The following is an 18,336-nucleotide window of genomic DNA, read 5'->3' as shown; positions in this document are numbered from 1 at the left end:
ATGAAGACAACACGTTAAGTAAGTGTCTCAGAGGGTTACTGGAAACTGCCAAAGGTATATATGTGTGTGTGCCCAAGTTAAAGGAAAGGACAGACGTTCTTCTTCTAATGGATCTATTAATACCTTTGCAAACTGAGTAACGTTTGCTGTGGTCTGGAACAACATGTTAACGTTTGCTGTGGTCTGGAACAACATGGCACACAATCAGAAACGCAGCCAATATTACATACAAATAATGTTTTCATGAGACATGCAAATATAAATTAAATACACAAAGGACATAAGTAAAGGAAATTAATTTAATTAATCAAATATACCTACAAACAAGGCATAATGACGCAAAACGTACACACAGCTACCATGAATTGATTTACGTGGCCCCCGACTTAAAGAAGTTGAAAAACTTATTCGGGTGTTACCATTTAGTGGTCAATTGTACGGAATATGTACTGTACTGTGCAATCTACTAATAAAAGTTTAAATCAATCAATCAATCAATTATTAGCATGCCACGCAATAACATCAACAAAGCTCACACTTGTGCATTCACGCACAGCGTAGAACGTTTGGTGGACAAAATGAGACAAAGAAGGCGTGGCATTAAGCACGTCTTTCCGTGGCAGCCACGGAGAAACTTGTACACGTACACCAACTCTGGTGAGTTCATGGACCGCCAAAATTTGTAGGACAAAACGGCGCTGGCCAAATACTCTCATCAGTGAAACAAAAACATATTAAATAATGGGTTTTGTAAACACTTAGGAAGGTTTGTGTTATGTTTGTCCTCCTACAGAAACATTATTAAAATAACATATTTTTCCCCCATCATGTTCCATTTTTGAAAAAGCTCCAGGGAGCCACTAGGGCGGCGCTAAAGAGCTAAAGGGTTGCTGACCCCCGATCTAAACTGTCCTGTGGGCCACAATTTTTTTACAAAACTAAGAAACATTCATTTTTAATTTTCATATGTCAATCAACGATTAGCCACAGCATCATATTTTTAAGTTACCAAATTACCTGATATAGTCATAAACAGTTTGCACTAGTCAACTCTGCTGTTTTTAGCAATCTGCGCAGGAAAAAAAAAAATCTGTCAAAGATCATTATTTGGATAAATATTGACAGTTTTACGTACTTACTAAGAAAACAATCACAAAGCTTCTAAATAACCGGAGAACTTTGCAGTTTTTTTATAATCTTTTTAAAAAGTACTATTTCATGATCATGTGGAGCTTGGGTCGCTTGATAACGAGAGTAGTCATATTCCGAAGGCAGCAGGTAAAAAGGTATTTACTAAGCAAAACAAAAGAAGAGTGCAGCTAGGAATGCACTGAAGCATAGGAAAAAAACAAACTAAACGGGCTAAAAACTAAACTAACAGAATGCTGGAGACTTCAACAAACGTGGCACAACATAAACACAAAGCACCAGCTGAATTTAGATAAATGAGATTACAAACTCAGAACAGGTGCGCTGGTAGACAAAGTAAAAGTGCCGCATAACCAAATTAATAGGAAATGGAACTTGAAAATAAGGCTGACAGACAGGAACTAAACACTAAAGATAGGAAAACACCAACACAAGACTTTCAACTGACAAGCAAGGCATGATAATATAAGAGTAACACAAGCAACTCAAATATCACCAGTCAAAGATCATTAATTTAACCAGAGAACAGCTGTTTTTAGGACTGTTTTGGGAAAACCATAGTCAAAGATCCCCTATGAGAGGACCCACAAACAAAATTGAGTCCAAGATCCTCTATTTATAAGACACAGGACATTGGTGCTTTTTTTGTAGGAATCTACTGGAAAAAAAAAACAAGAGTGAGAGCTCTTCTTTGAGGGAAACATTGCTGCTCTTGAAGGACCAAGAAAAAAAAAATCTTGAGTCAAAGATCCTCTGTATAACCAGAGAACTCTGCTGTTTTTAGAAATATGTTGGAAAAAAACCCTAGTCGGGCTTCACGGTGGCAGAGGGGTTAGTGCGTCTGCCTCACAATACGAAGTTCCTGCAGTCCTGGGTTCAAATCCAGGCTCGGGATCTTTCTGTGTGGAGTTTGCATGTTCTCCCTGTGAATGCGTGGGTTCCCTCCGGGTACTCCGGCTTCCTCCCACTTCCAAAGACATGCACCTGGGGATAGGTTAATTGGCAACACTAAATTGGCCCTAGTGTGTGAATGTGAGTGTGAATGTTGTCTGTCTATCTGTGTTGGCCCTGCGATAAGGTGGCGACTTGTCCAGGGTGTACCCTGCCTTCCGCCCGATTGTAGCTGAGATAGGCGCCAGCGCCCCCCGCGACCCCGAAAGGGAATAAGCGGTAGAAAATGGATGGATGGATGGAAAACCCTAGTCAAAGATCCTCTATGAGAGGACCCACAAAATACTGAATCAAAGATCTTTGATATATAACATGACTTAGGACAAAACTGCTTTTTTGTAGGAATCTACTGGGAAAAACAAGTCAAAGATTTTCTTTGAAAAGAAAATTGCTTATTTTTGGAGGATCAAGAAAAAAAAATCAAGGAGAACTCTGTTGTTTATAGGAATCTGTTAAAAAAAAACCCTAGTCAAGGATCCTCTATGTGAGGAGCCACAAAAAACTGAATCAAAGATCCTAAATATAACAGGACAATACTGCTTTTTTTGTAGGAATCTATTGGAAAAACACTAGTCAAAGATTTTCTTTGAGAAGAACATTTCTGTATTTGAAAGACGAAGAAAAAAAATCACGGGTCAAAGATCTACGATACAACAGAATAATTCTATTTTTAGAAATCTGTTGGAACACTAGTCAAATATCCTCTTTTGAGGACACACACACAAACACTGAGTTAAATATCCTTTATATAACAGGACAATGCTGCTTTTTGTAGGAATCTACTGAAAAAACACAAGTGAATGCTCTTCTTTGAGAGAAACATTGCTGTTTTTGAAGGACCAGGAAAAAATCACGAGTCAAAGAGCCCCTATGTAACCGGAGAACTTTGCTGTTTTTAGGAGTCTTGTTGGAAAAGCACTAGTTAAAGGTCCTCTATGAGAGGACCCATAAAAAAATGAGTCAAAGATCCTCTATATAACTGGACACAAGACAACGCTACTTTTAGGAATCTACTTGGAAAAACACAAGTCAAAGTTCTTCTTTGAGAGGAACTTTGCTGTTTTTGAAGGACCTATAAAAAATCTACTAGTCCAAGATCCCCTATTGAACTGGAGAACTCTGTTTTTATGAACCTGTTGTAAAAACATAAGTCAAAGATCCTCTGTGAGAACACCTAACACAACAAAATCAAAGATCCTCTTTACAACAGGACATTGCTGCTTTTTTGTAGGAATCACTAGGAAAAACACTAGTCAAAGATCTTCTTTGAGAGAAACATTGCTGTGTTTGAAGGACAAAAAAAAAATCACAAATCAAAGATCCCCTATTCAACCTGAGAACTCTGCTCTTTTTAGGAAGCTTGTTGGAAAAGTACTAGTCCAAGAACCTCGAGGAGAGGACCCACAAAAAAAGTAAATCAAAAATCCTTTATTTAACTGGACACAAGAAAACACTGCTTTTAGGAATCTACTGGGGGAAAACACTAGTCAAAGTTCTTCTTTGAGAGGAACTTTGATGTTTTTGAAGGACACAGAAAAAAAATTGCAAGTCAAAGATCCCCTTTATAACCGGACAACTCTAATGTTTTTATGAAGCCGTTGGACAAACAGTCAAAGATCTTCTCTGAGAACACCTAATAAACAATGAAATCAAAGATCCTCTTTACAACAAGACAACGCTGCTTTTTTGTAGGACTCTACTGAAAAAAACACTAGTCAAAGATCATCTTTGAGAGGAACATTGCTGTTTTTAAAGGACCTGTAAAAAATCCACTAGTCCAAGATCCCCTATTTAACTGGAGAACTCTGATGTGTTATGAACCTGTTGGACAAACATTAGTCAAAGATCCTCTATGAGAACACCTAATAAACACAACAAAATCAAAGATCCTCTTTACAACAGGACGACACTGCTTTTTTGTTGTAATTTACTGAAAAAACACTAGTTAAAGATCTACTATGAAAGCAACATTGCTGTTTTTGAAGGACGAAGAAAAAAAATCACAAGTCAAAGATCCCCTATAAAACCGGATAACTGCTGTTTTTAGGAGTCTTGTTGGAAAAACACTAGTCCAAAATCCTCTATGAAAGGACCCACAAAAAATGTGAGTCAAAGATCCTTTATTTAACTGGACACAAGACAACGTTGCTTTTAGGAATTGACTGGTAAAAACACGAGTCAAACAGAACAAACAGTCAAAGATCCTCTATGAGAACACCTAATAAACACAATGAAATCAAAGATCCTCTTCACAACAGGACAACGCTGCTTTTTTTTAGTAATCCACTGAAAAAACATGAGTCAAAGATCTTCTCTGAGAGGAACATTGCTGTGTTTGAAGGACAAAGAAAAAAAAAATCACGAATCAAAGATCCCCTATTTAACCTGAGAACTGCTGTTTTTAGGAGGCTAGTAGGAAAAGCACTAGTCAAAGATCCTCTATGAGAACAGCTGATAAACACAACAAAATCAAAAATCCTCTTTACAACAGGACAACCCTGCTGTTTATAGAAATTCTCTTGAAATACAATATTCACAGGTTGTTGTTTTTAAGAACCTATTTAAAAAACAACCAGTCAAAGATCTCATATACAACCAGAGAACTGGTTCTCTATGTGCGGAACATTGATGTTTTTAAGGACCTACTAAACATCTTAGTCAAAGATCCTTAATGCAGGTTGATAAGAACCAATACCAAGTGCTAGTCAAAAGTCTTGACTGAAGCATTCCAACACCAGGGCAATAACAACCAGATGAAAGAAAATAATATATAAAATACTTGAAACATTCATCTTAGCACACATGCTGGCTTCAAAGGCCTTTGATGTGAGAAATGCTGACATCATTCCACCATTAAGTGAGAAATATCATCCAAAAACTGGTCCCTAGCGTCAACATGGGCATAAGCTTACTGTATACATTATACTTGCTATAAACAGATTATAGGACCTGATTGGCAAGACGGAAGAAGCCCACCAGCAATGTACGCCAAAGCTTATTTTCCATACCGCGTTTGGACCATAATGAGCAAAAACAGTGTGGATTCTGAGCAAGTGGAGTCACGTCCTCTTTTCCCCGGACATGTCCTCTTTTGCGGGGCTGTCCGGGTGGGGTTCTTTTAAATGCCTCAATTGTCCGGCATTTTGAATTAGGGTTGCGTGTATTTTTAATGTACGTCCAAGGGTGAAGTTACCGTATATATATTACTCGAGTTGGTGAATTCTAGCTGTAAAAATTGTAGCGGCTATCTATGGGGTGTTAGCCAATGGATCTGGCTGAGGGGCGGAACTTCCGGGGAAGTTAGGGAAGTGACGCTGTTGACAGGAAGTGTTGGTTCGAGTTTTTGCCGGGAAAAGGAAATAGACGCTCATTGGAGCTGTTGGGTGACTTAAATACATCTTGTGCAATAAATACAAGACAAACTAAGAAGTCTATGGTGTATTCTCTGATATCATCTGTTTTTGTTTCAAATGTTTTTTTTACATTAGAATGGTCCACCCGATTGGTACCGGGCCGCAGAATAATTTTTTATTTAAAAAAAAAAAAAAAAAAAAAAAAAAAAAAAATACAAAAATATATTTTTTTTATTAAATCAACATAAAAAACACAATATACACTTACAAATAGTGCACAAACCACAAAAAAAATCCCTTTTTCATGACAAAAACGTCCCTTTTTCATGACAGAGAAGAAAAAAAAAAAAAGAAAAAAAAGAAGAAAAATGACACCACCGCACCCCACCCCCCACCCCCCCCCCCACCCCCCCCCCCCAAAAAAAAAAAAGGTTGGGGACCACTGCACTAGACTGAGAAGAGACATTTTAAAGAATGGGCTGTTACCTGTTTTTTGTTTAAATATAATTCACCTGTTTTGAGGCATTATTTATGTGTATATTATATACAAGAGGTTATTTTGAATATTGCCACCTCTGTACTTTTTCTAAAACTGTGAATGTTACATAACATACAGTGGGGCAAAAAAGTATTTAGTCAGCCCCCGATTGTGCAAGTTCTCCCACTTAAAATGATGACAGAGGTCTGTAATTTTCATCATAGGTACACTTCAACTGTGAGAGACAGAATGTGGGAAAATAATCCAGGAATTCACATTGTAGGAATTTTAAAGAATTTATTTGTAAATTATGGTGGGAAATAAGTATTTGGTCAACCATTCAAAGCTCTCACTGATGGAAGGAGTTTTTGGCTCAAAATCTCACGATACATGGCCCCATTTATTCTTTCCTTAACACGGATCAATCGTCCTGTCCCCTTAGCAGAAAAACAGCCCCAAAGCATGATGTTTCCACCCCCATGCTTCACAGTAGGTGTGGTGTTCTTGAGATGCAACTCAGTATTCTTCTTCCTCCAAACATGACGAGTTGAGTTTATACCAAAAAGTTCTATTTTGGTTTCATCTGACTACATCAGTGGTCCCCAAACCTTTTTGTATCCGCGGACCGGTCAACGCTTAATAAATTGTCCCGCGGCCCGGGAAGGGGGGGGGGGGGTCCTTTTTTAATTATTATTATTTTTTTTTTCTTTGTCATGAAAAAGGGACGTTTTGTCATGAAAAAGGTACGTTGTTGTGGTTGGTTCAGTAATTGTAAGTGTATATTGTGGTTTTATGTTGATTTAATAAAAAAATTAAAAATATATCCATCCATTTTCTACCGCTTATTCCCTTTTTGGGGTCGCTGGCGCCTATCTCATCTACAATCGGGCGGAAGGCAGGGTACACCCTGGACAAGTCGCCACCTCATCGCAGGGCCAACACAGATAGACAGACAACATTCACACTCACATTCACACACTAGGGCCAATTTAGTGTTGCCAATCAACCTATCCCCAGGTGCATGTCTTTGGAAGTGGGAGGAAGCCGGAGTACCCGGAGGGAACCCACGCATTCACGGGGAGAACATGCAAACTCCACACAGAAAGATCCTGAGCCTGGATTTGAACCCAGGACTGCAGGACATTAAATATATATATATATATATATATATATATTTTTTTTTTAATAGAAATTAATAAAAAATTCTTCTGCGGCCCGGTATCAATCGGGCCGCGGCCCGGTGCTTGGGGACCACTGGACTACATGACATTCTCCCAATCCTCTGCTGTATCATCCATGTATCCATTTTGGTATAAACTCAACTCCTCGTGTTTGGAGGAAGAAGAATACAGAGTTGCATCCCAAGAACACCACACCTACTGCGAAGCATGGGGGTGGAAACATCACGCTTTGGGGCTGTTTTTCTGCTAAGGGGACAGGACGATTGATCCGTGTTAAGGAAAGAATGAATGGGGCCATGTATCGTGAGATTTTGAGCCAAAACCTTCCATCAGTGAGAGCTTTGAATGGTTGACCAAATACTTATTTTACAAATAAATTCTTTAAAATTCCTACAATGTGAATTCCTGGATTTTTTTTCACATTCTGTCTCTCACAGTTGAAGTGTACCTATGATGAAAATTACAGACCTCTGTCATCATTTTAAGTGGGAGAACTTGCACAATCGCTGGCTAACTAAATACTTTTTTGCCCCACTGTACATGTGACTTAATTTGTTATACTGTCAACAGAGGAGAAAAAATGTTTTATTTAAATAAATATATTATTTATAAAGCAAGTTCCAGTATCATTGGCAAATTTTCACCTAGGCCTTGACGTGCTGCCCGCCTTGGCATGCACATATGTGTCCTCTTTTTGGGGATTTCAGAATATAGTCAGCCTAGTACTAAAGACGTTGAGGTGCAAACAGCGAACGTGCTAACATTGCATAGCGACGCTTAAGGGAATATTTCATATTTTGGCCGGTATGCTAATCTGGCCCTTTGGCGTACAGTAGCATTAGCAGCTAATAACAGCTGTCTGCAGCCCGGAGGGGACGTGAGACTGCCAGGCTGCGCTAACTAGCCCTGACGGTCTCATTAGGAGCGCTGGCAAAACCCTCAAAAAAACGCTAAGCTGGGAGACTTCTTCCATGTGTGCATTTTGATCCAAACAAAACCGCCTGATAGGTCTGGGCGATTTGGCCTTTTATTAATATCTCGATATTTTTAAGCCATGTCACGATACAGGATACAGACCTCGATATTTTGCCTTAGCCTTGAACGAACACTTGATGCATATAATCACAGCAGTACGATGATTCTATGTGTCGACATTAAAATATTCTTGTTCATACTGCATTAATATATGCTACTTTTAAACTTTCATGCAGAGAGGAAAACCACGAATACCATATTCCTGTCAGGCTCGGACTCGGTCTTGGTTTGTTTTCCCGAGGTGCAAAGCGAATGGAGTGGAAACGGCGCGAAGGTAAAGACATCTTTATTTTAACACTAAAACTAAAAACAGGAACCAACAAAAAGCGCGCACAATGGCGGTACAAAAAACTGGGCTATGAAACAAAAGACTAGCACAAAGGCTATAAACTACAAACATGCAACAAAAACACTTGCGCAGTGGCATGAATAACAAAAACTTACGTGGACGAAATGGACGGCATTGCAAAGCATGAAGCAGCTAATCGAGGGCGCGAATGAGGTGGGAACTAATGCGTTGGCATGGAAACAAACAAAACCAGGAAGTGCAAAATGTGACAATGTCCAAAATCAAAACATAACATGACAAAACAAAACATGATCCATAAGTGTGACAATTCCCTTGAATAGCCGCCGGGGCGCTAATTAATTTAAAACCACTTCTCACTCCTGCGCTTATTGAAGGCATGCGATAAAAGTAAGCAGGCGCTAATAATTTTAAAACCTCTTCTCACCCCTGCGCTTACCAATGGCATGCAGTAAAGGAACATTTAAAACAAAAATTAAATTAATAATTAATAAAAAAATATTCTGCAGCCCGGTACCAGGCCGCGGCCCGGTGGTTGGGTACCACTGCTCTACAACATGTCCTCCCGCCCGCCTTTATACCATGCTATCTGCGTGCCGGCCGTACGCAAGCATTTCGCTGCTTCCCGTACGAGATTGCAAGGCATACTTGCTCAATATCCATACAGATCACACTGAAGGTCGTGATATAAACAACTTTAACACTCTTACTAATATGTGCCACACTGTGAACCCTAACCAAACAAGAACAACAAACACATTTCTGGAGAACATCGGCTCTGTAACACATTATAAACGCAACATAACAATTACCCAGAATGCCATGCATCCATGACTCTTGGCTACATATTATGCCCCCAACCCTGCCCACCTCAAGGCTGCGGGGTTTTTTGCTAGCAGGGTGTATAATATAGCCAAGAGTCATGGATGCATGTCATTCTGGGTAATTCTTATGTTGCGTTTATAATGTGTTACAGAGCCAATGTTCTCCCGAAATGTGTTTGTCATTCTTGTTTGGTGTGTGTTCACAGAGTGTTGCACATATTATGTAAGAGTTTTAAAGTTGTTTTATATCACAACTTTCAGTGTGATCTGTATGGCTGTTGAACAAGACCCCTGGTTTAAACATAGTACAAGCAAAAAAAAAAAACTTCTCCGCCATTTTGAAAATGATGACAGGGGGAACGGCACTCGTGATGTCACGAATTTGACCCGGCGGCAATAGTTAGCATGCGCTAATAATTTTGGGAAGAAATACTGCAAGTTAATTTACCAAAACTGTGTTTATTAAACAGTTATTAAACAGTGGTAAAAACATTTCATGTCATTTACAAAACAGAAAGTGCAAGATTGTCAGAGACATTTCAAAACAAGCTATGAGTGCACTTTTGTGCATGATGTCACCAAGATGACATATCAAAACAACACTGAATTAAAGTGCACTCTTTTTGTACAGAACACCACTACAATAGTTTAAGACATACAAAGTGCACATTTGTGCATGATGTCACAGAAGATATTTCAATAACTGTCAAATAAAAATGAGCTGCATGATAGGAAATCAAATAGTGTATGTCCTTCGCTATGTGGTAGGTTCCTGCGGATGTTATCGCCTTCTGTTGTTGACAATTTTTTTCATACGGTGTTGATGTGGAAATTTTGCGGAGATGTTGACATGCGGAGTTTCAAGCACTCTTCCCTCTCGAGCGCAGGGGTCGGGAACCTTTTTGGCTGAGAGAGCCAAAATGTATTTCCGGGAGAGCCATGTAATATTTTTTAACACTGAATACACCCCACATCACCGCCCCCCTCCGTGCGTCGGTTGAGGTGGGCGGGGTTTTGGTGGTTGCAGGGGTGTAGCCCGCAAGAGTAGTGGTGTATGGCATTCTGGGTATTTGTTCTTTTGTGTTTATTTTGTGTTACGGTGAAGATGTTCTCCTGAAATGTGTTTGTCATTCTTGTTTGATGTGGGTTCACAATGTGGCACATATTTGTAACAGTGTTAAATGTGTTTGTATGGCCGCCCTCAGTGTGACCTGTATGGCTGTTGGCTGTTGATCAAGTAGGTCTTGCAGTCACCAACGTGTGTTATATTACAGAAAAAATGTTAAATTGTTAGCATGAATATAAACCTTTATACAACAGGCTACAAATATTTTTCAACTTGAATATAAAAATACACATAAATATTAAAAAAAAAAGATTTTCCTTAAAATTACATAGAAAACTGTTAGATTGTTAGTATGGACATAGACTTTTATATAACAAGCTACATATGAAATGAAAGTTAATTACTGTAATTTTACATGAATTTGAAAGTAATTTGAGAAAACAGAAAATGATATGTATTATTAATTTGGTATTTTTCTGTAAAAAAAATTGAAATATACATAGTTTGTCATTACTGGCATATTATTTAAAATAACAGGCGGTTTGTTTATTTACAGATAATGTCTTCAATTCTACAGTTTTATAACCTATTTAAAAAAAAAAAGAAAAATTACAGTAGAAATTTAGAGTGAATTAACCATAAAAATAGGATTTTTTTTTTACAGTGTATCATTATGGCAGTATTTTTTTTCTAACCTTTGTTGAGCCAAAAAAATCCAGGCACACCACCAGCAGAAAACATAAAAAAATTAAACTAAGTAGCCGATATTGATAGTAAAAAGTCGTCGTCACAATTGTTGTATAAGACTTAAAACCAAACTACTGCCCGTGGGCCTAATCCGGCCCGCCAGCATCGCGGGATGTCCCAAGTTAAAATATTTGAATTTAAATTTTATCTTAGTATATTTATTATTTTAAATCTGTCCTCTCTAATTCATTTCCTACCGCTTGTTACTCTCTGTGTCTCCTAGCCACTCAGGCAAATCATATTGTTTAAAAATGCATTTTCCCATTGATAATGTGACATTATTGCATTCAGAATATATATACATACACATATATACATATATATATATATATATATAGAGAGAGAGAGAGAGACAGAGAGAGAGAGAGAGAGAGAGAGAGAGAGAAAGAGAGAGAGAGAGAGAGAGAGAGAGGGTCAAGGTTACTGTGGTTTATCAGTTATACATTGCATTAAGTCAGGAAAAAACAGAGAGGCTAGTTTTCCTGCTCTTCAGGGGATTTTATTATATATTTTATTATAAAACCCCCTGTTTCGCAGGTTTATTTTTTACCGCTTTTCCCTCTCGGGGTCGCGAGGGGGTGCTGGAGCCTACGTTATTATAAAATCCCCTGAAGAGCAGGGAAACTTGTGAAACAGGCTTGTAGGGATGAAATAGCCTCTGTGTTATTTCCTGACCTGATATATATTTTACAGCCCGGCCCCCGGCTTAAATTTTTTTAACCCACTGCGGCCCCCGAGTCAAAAAGTTTGGGGACCCCTGCTTTAAACCATAACCAAGAATGCATCACTATAGCTCTTGTCTCAAAGTAGGTGTACTGTCACCACCTGTCACATCACGCCCTGACTTATTTGGAGTTTTTTTTTTGTGTTTTCTTGTGTGTAGTGTTTTAGTTCTTGTCTTACGCTCTTTTTTTGGTGGATTGTCCCGTAGCAGTTTCATGTTTTCCTTTAAGCGCTATTCCTCGCACCTGCTTTGTTTTGGAAATCAAGACTATTTAAGTTGTTGCCATCCTTTGTTGATTGGCATGTCATGTCTGGATGTACTTTGTGGACGCCGTCTCCGCTCCACACGCTGTAAGTTTTTGCCGTGCACTACTGGAAGATGAACACGACACTCTGGTTGAAAAATAGAAATTCAAAAACACTAAATGGAAGCACAACTGCAGTGAGCAAACGCGTCCATAAGATGGCGCCATAGCACAGACAATGAAACACTTTCTAGGTGTGTTTGCTTGTATTTTTTTATTTCTTTTCTCATTATGTTTCTTATCGGATAAAAAAATCCATAAATAAGCTGCACTGTTTAATAAGCCACAGAATTCAAAGCGTAAAAAAAAAAAAGTAGCGGCTTACTGTCCGAATTTAAGGTAACTTGTCTAGAAACTTATATCTGAGATCCTTTGTGCAAGCCAATATCTTCCGATACTTTTTTTTTTTTTTTTTTTTTGCTGTTATCGGGCCGATTACTGTTATCAATATCAAATCGGGGCAGACCTAGTAGACTTAGACTTACACAAACTTTATTGATACACAAGGGAAATTGTTCCACACAGTAGCTCAGTTACAAAGGTTGGAAAGTGTAAGGATGGAAAGGATAATGCAAGTATAAAGAAGACAAAAAAATGTACTGTAGTAGTAATATAAAATAAAACATCTATATATTATTTATATATTATACATACGATGTATGTATAATAAATTACAAAGGATGGAAAGTGTAAGGATGGAAAGCATAATGCAAGTCTAAAGAAGACAAAAAAATGTACCGTAGTAGCAATATAAATTATAACGTGTAATATTTACATGTTATACATGCAATTTATGTATGATATATTACAAAGGATGGAAAGTGCAAGGATGGAAAGGATAATGCAAGTATAAAGAAGACAAAAAATGTACCGTAGTAGCAATATAACACGTATAATATATTTATATATTATACATACAATTTATGTATAACATATTACAAAGGATGGAAAGTATGAGGATGGAAAGGATAATGCAAGTACAAAGAAGACGAAAAATGTACCTAAGTAGCAATATAAATTATAACACATATGTAATATTTATATATCATACATACAATGTATGTATAATATATTACAAAGGATGGAAAGTGTAAGGATGGAAAGAATAATGCAAGTATAAAGAAGACAAAAAATGTACCGTAGTAGCAATATAAAATATAACATATATAATATATTTATATATTATACATACAATTTATGTATAATATATTACAAAGGATGGAAAGTGTAAGGATGGAAAGGATAATGCAAGTACAAAAAAGACAAAAAATGTACCCTAGTAGCAATATAAATCATAACACATATGTAATATTTATATATCATACATACAATGTATGTATAATATATTACAAAGGATGGAAAGTGTAAGGATGGAAAGGATAATGCAAGTATAAAGAAGACAAAAAATTTACCGTAGTAGCAATATAAAATATAACATATATATAATATTTATATATTATTCATAACATATATCTTTAATATATTACAGAGGATGGAAAGTGTAAGGATGGAAAAGATAATGCAAGTATAAAGAAGACAAAAAATGTACCGTAGTAGCAATATAAAATATAACATATATAATGTTTATATATTATACATGCAATATATGATATATACCTATGTATGATATTATATTTGTAGATAATATATATACAATATATAACAATAACAATATTACAGTTCATGTAACAGCTGCAGCATAAAATAGAGTAGATCGAGCAGAAAATATACATTAGAAACAAAGAGAGTAATGACATTACTTCATAAAATTACTTTCGTTGTTTGTAGCACGTTGTAGTGTCTTGTATATCAGACAATATATATGTCATGACTTGGACTTTGGCGCGGTTTGTTTTCCCATGGTGCAAAGCGACTGGACTGGACAAGGCGTTAAGGTAAAGGCATGATTTAATTTTACTCAAGAAGGAACAAACAAAAGGTGCACACAAGGCGGAGAACAAACTTGGCTAAGAAAGCAAAACCTAGCACAAAGGCAGAACTATGGACATAAAAACAAAAACACGTACTGTGACGTGAAAAAACGAGCAAGGAAGAATGGTATAGAATGAGCATAAAAAGAGTCATAAAGAGTAGAGTATTAATAATGTCAGGGGTATCAGGAGTGATGTCGCCAGGCCGGCTGCCTGGCAACTAGAGGCTTAAATAATGGTAACATAATTAACACAGGAGCATTAACAAATCAGGTGCGTGAGTCCAAATGAATCAGGTGAACCGATTGGTCGTCATGGTGACAAAACAAACAAGAGTGCACAAACAAGAAAGCAAACCAAATCCAAACAGAACATAACTAAACAAAACACAACCACAGAACATGACAATATATTTATAATAATATAATATTTGGATTCAAATTAATTTCAAATGACTGATTTGTGTTATGCGTTGGTCATGGAACCAACTAAGCTTGTAAATTGAGGTAAATGGGGATTAAATCACCAAAATGATTCCCGAGCGCGGCCACCGCTGCTGCTCATTGCTCCCCTCACCTCCCTGGGGGTGGAACTAGGGGATGGGTCAAATGCAGAGGGTCATTTTACTACAACTGGAGTGTGTGCGACTATCAGTGGCACTTTAACTTTACTACTGTACACTGAAGTATGTTCCGCTTATTTTTAAAGGCCTACTGAAATGAGATGTTTTTATTTAAACGGGGATAGCAGGTCCATTCTATGTGTCATACTTGATCATTTGGCGATATTGCCATATTTTTGCTGAAAGGATTTAGTAGAGAACATTGACGATAAAGTTCGCAACTTTTGGTCGCTAATAAAAAAGCTTTGCCTGTACCGGAAGTAGCAGACGATGTGCGCGTGAAGTCACAGGTTGTGGAGGTCCTCACATTTTTTACAATCATGGCCATCAGCAGCAAGAGAGATTCGGACCGAGAAAGCGACAATTTCCCTATTAATTTGAGCAAGGATGAAAGATTTGTGGATGAGGAAAGTTAGAGTGAAGCACTAGAAAAAAAAAAGCCGATTGCAGTGGGAGCGATTCAGATATTATTAGACACATTTACTAGGATAATCCTGGAAAATCCCTTATCTAACTATTGTGTTGCTAGTGTTTTAGTGATATTATATTGTACCTGAAAGTCAGAAGGGTGTGGCCAGGGGCGTGTTGACCGCCAGTGTATCTGAGGGAAGTCACGCAGCCGCAGCAGGACGCATGCTACGCTGATGCCTCCGGTAAGAGCCGACTTATTACCACGATTTTCTCACCGAAAACTGCTGGTTGACATGTGGTTGATCCATGTTCGCTTGACCGCTCTGATTCATAGTAAAGCTTCACCTTCATAAAATTTCAAACAAGGAAACACCGGCTGTGTTTGCGTGGCTAAAGGCTAAAAGCTTCCCACCTCCATCTTTCTACTTTGACTTCTCCATTATTAATTGAACAAATTGCAAAAGATTCAGCAACACTGATGTCCAGAATACTGTGTAATTATGCGATTAAAGCAGACTACTTACAGCTTGGATGGGGCTGGAAAATAATGTCCGCTACAACCCGAGACGTCAATCATACCGCGACGTTTTCAACACGAAACTTCGCGGGAAATTTTAAATTGCAATTTAATAAACTAAAAAGGCCGTATTGGCATGTGTTGCAATGTTAATATTTCATCGTTGATATATAAACTATCAGACTGCGTGGTCGGTAGTAGCGGGTTTCAGTAGGCCTTTAATACTGTGGTAATGTTCTGAACTCCTGTTGCCATCCCACTCTTTTATAATGTCTGACTAGAACATTGACTGTACCTGAATTGGTGCATTATTACCTGTCAAAATAAAAAAAATACTGTAAATGTAACAATGCATTCGTCCAATTAGGACAACTTCCCACAGTATAATCTGTGTACTACTGCCTGGGCTGTGGAGCCACAGACGCAGCGACCAGGATACGGTTACCTGTAACGTTAGCCGTGTGCTGTCACACTAAGTGCGTAGATCGGGACTTAATGCAACACATGTGTTTCTTTTAGGCAACATTCTTGCCGGCTTAGCCGAAAGGCTGGCGCACATCACATTGCACTGATGAGAGGAATGTGCAGGCTCGACGGGCTTACTGGGGAAAGCCTATCACTCCGCCATTGTATACATGCACACTAATGTGTGTGCACCATGGAGACGGCCGCCCACTCTGTGTGTACAGTATGCACTCAACAATGCGGCGGAAGAATAGAAAAAAACATGGTTTTTAATGACAAAACACATTATAAGCCTATCAGGACGGTTGTTATAATGCTGTTACGCAACATTTAATGTTCGAGCAACATTCATTTTAGTACTCAAAATCAAATTGGAAAAAAATAAAGACGATATTATAGAGTAGTGGTCCTCAAACCTTTTTCACCAAGTACCACCATAATGAACAACATTAAAGTAGAGTAACGCATTAGGCTTAAGTATTCATTAAAAGGGTAGAGGTTTTATTTAACAAGAATACCATATTCTCCTGAATATAAAGAGCATATAAGCCGCACCCACTAAATTCTAGTAGACTGTTTTATTTTCCCAGATTTTAACCACGCCATACTATAAGCCGCAGATATATATATATATATATATATATATATATATATATATATATATATATATATATATATATATATATATATATATATATATATATATATATATGTATAAATTATAAATAGGTTGTACTTGTATAGCGCTTTTCTACCTTCAAGGTACTCAAAGCGCTTTGACACTACTTCCACATTTACCCATTCACACACAGATGGAGGGAGCTGCCATGCAAGGCGCCAACCAGCAACAATCAGGAGCAAGGGTGAAGTGTCTTGCTCAGGACACAACGGACGTGACGATGTTGGTACTCGAACCAGGGATCCTCGGGTTGCGCACGGCCACTCTTCCACTGCGCCACGCCGTCCCTACACACATATATATATATATATATATATATATATATATATATATATGTATAAGAGATGCGTGGTTAGGCAATTATATCATCCGCAACCGCATCACTAAAGTCGTCATCCACCCGCCATCCACCCGAACCAACATTTTATCAACACCGCAACCGCCCGCCCGTTGTTATATATCAGGGGTCGGCAGCTTTTACCACTCATAGATCAGATTTGACCCGTTTCGAAGAAAACAGAAGATAATGGGAGCCGCAAACATTCTCGCGACTGTTTGCAGGTGCTTGTTCAGATAACAAGATCAAGGGCGTGCTCTGAAGCCATTGCCTTTGACACCTTCAACAACATGTACAAACTGTTTGCCAGTCCAGCAACATGTTGTGTGCGGTTTCCACGGAAGCACGTACAAGATTGAAAGGCGATACTGGGTGACACGGAGTACACTGATGGTTGTGATATAAACAATTTTAACACTCTTACTAATATGCGCCACACTTTGAAGCCACACCAAACAAGAATGACAAACACATTTCGGGAGAACATCCTCCCAGTAACACAACAAATACCCAGGATCCTTTGCATTCATTAGTATTCCTGACTATATTATACACCCCGCTAGCATCAAACCCTGCCCACCTTACCAACGCAAGGGAGGGTGGCGGGGGCGGGGTTTGGTGCTAGCGGGGTGTATAATATAGTCAGGAAGACTCATGGATGCAAAGGATCCTGGGTATTTGTTGTGTTGCGTTTATGTTGTGTTACTGTGAGGATGTTCTCCCGAAATGTGTTTGTCGTTCTTGTTTGGTGTGGCTTCACAGCGTGGCGCATATTAGTAAGAGTGTTAAAATTGTTTATATAACAACGATCAGTGTACTCAGTATCGCCCAGTATGAGTCGCAATTGTGTACGTGTGTCTGTGGAAGCCGCATATAACATGTTGCCGGACTTGCATGCAGTTTATACATGTTGTAGATGGCGTTAAAGGCAATGGCTTCACAACAAACCCTAAATCTTGTTAACTGGGTGACCGCCAGCAGATATTTGTGAGAATGTTTGCGGCTCCTGTTGTTTCTTTACTTTGTGACACGGGTCAAAATGGCCCTTTGAGTGGTAAAGATTGCCGTTCACTGAACCATTTTATCAAATAATTCCGAATGGTACAACCGCTACCCGCCCGATTCTATTTAGAATCTAATTTTTCGTCATGTCACCCGCCCGACCCGCGGTTTATCCGCAGACTCCGCGGATGAGATCGCAAACCGCGCATCTCTAATTTTTAAAGATTAAATCATGTTTTCCTGCAATACACCT

General features: G+C 38.3%; 1 protein-coding gene across 4 annotated transcripts in view; it reads right to left on the bottom strand.

Annotated features, from left to right (window-relative positions):
- Nucleotides 1–18,336, bottom strand: part of tox2 (TOX high mobility group box family member 2) — a 342,562-nt gene that overhangs the window by 200,899 nt on the left and 123,327 nt on the right. The gene's annotated exons all lie outside the window — the stretch shown is intronic.

This window comes from Nerophis ophidion, linkage group LG02 (assembly GCF_033978795.1).
Source record: "Nerophis ophidion isolate RoL-2023_Sa linkage group LG02, RoL_Noph_v1.0, whole genome shotgun sequence".
Lineage (NCBI taxonomy): Eukaryota > Metazoa > Chordata > Actinopteri > Syngnathiformes > Syngnathidae > Nerophis > Nerophis ophidion.
The sequence above is the reverse complement of the archived record's forward strand: the minus strand, read 5'-3'. Positions and strand labels throughout refer to the sequence as shown.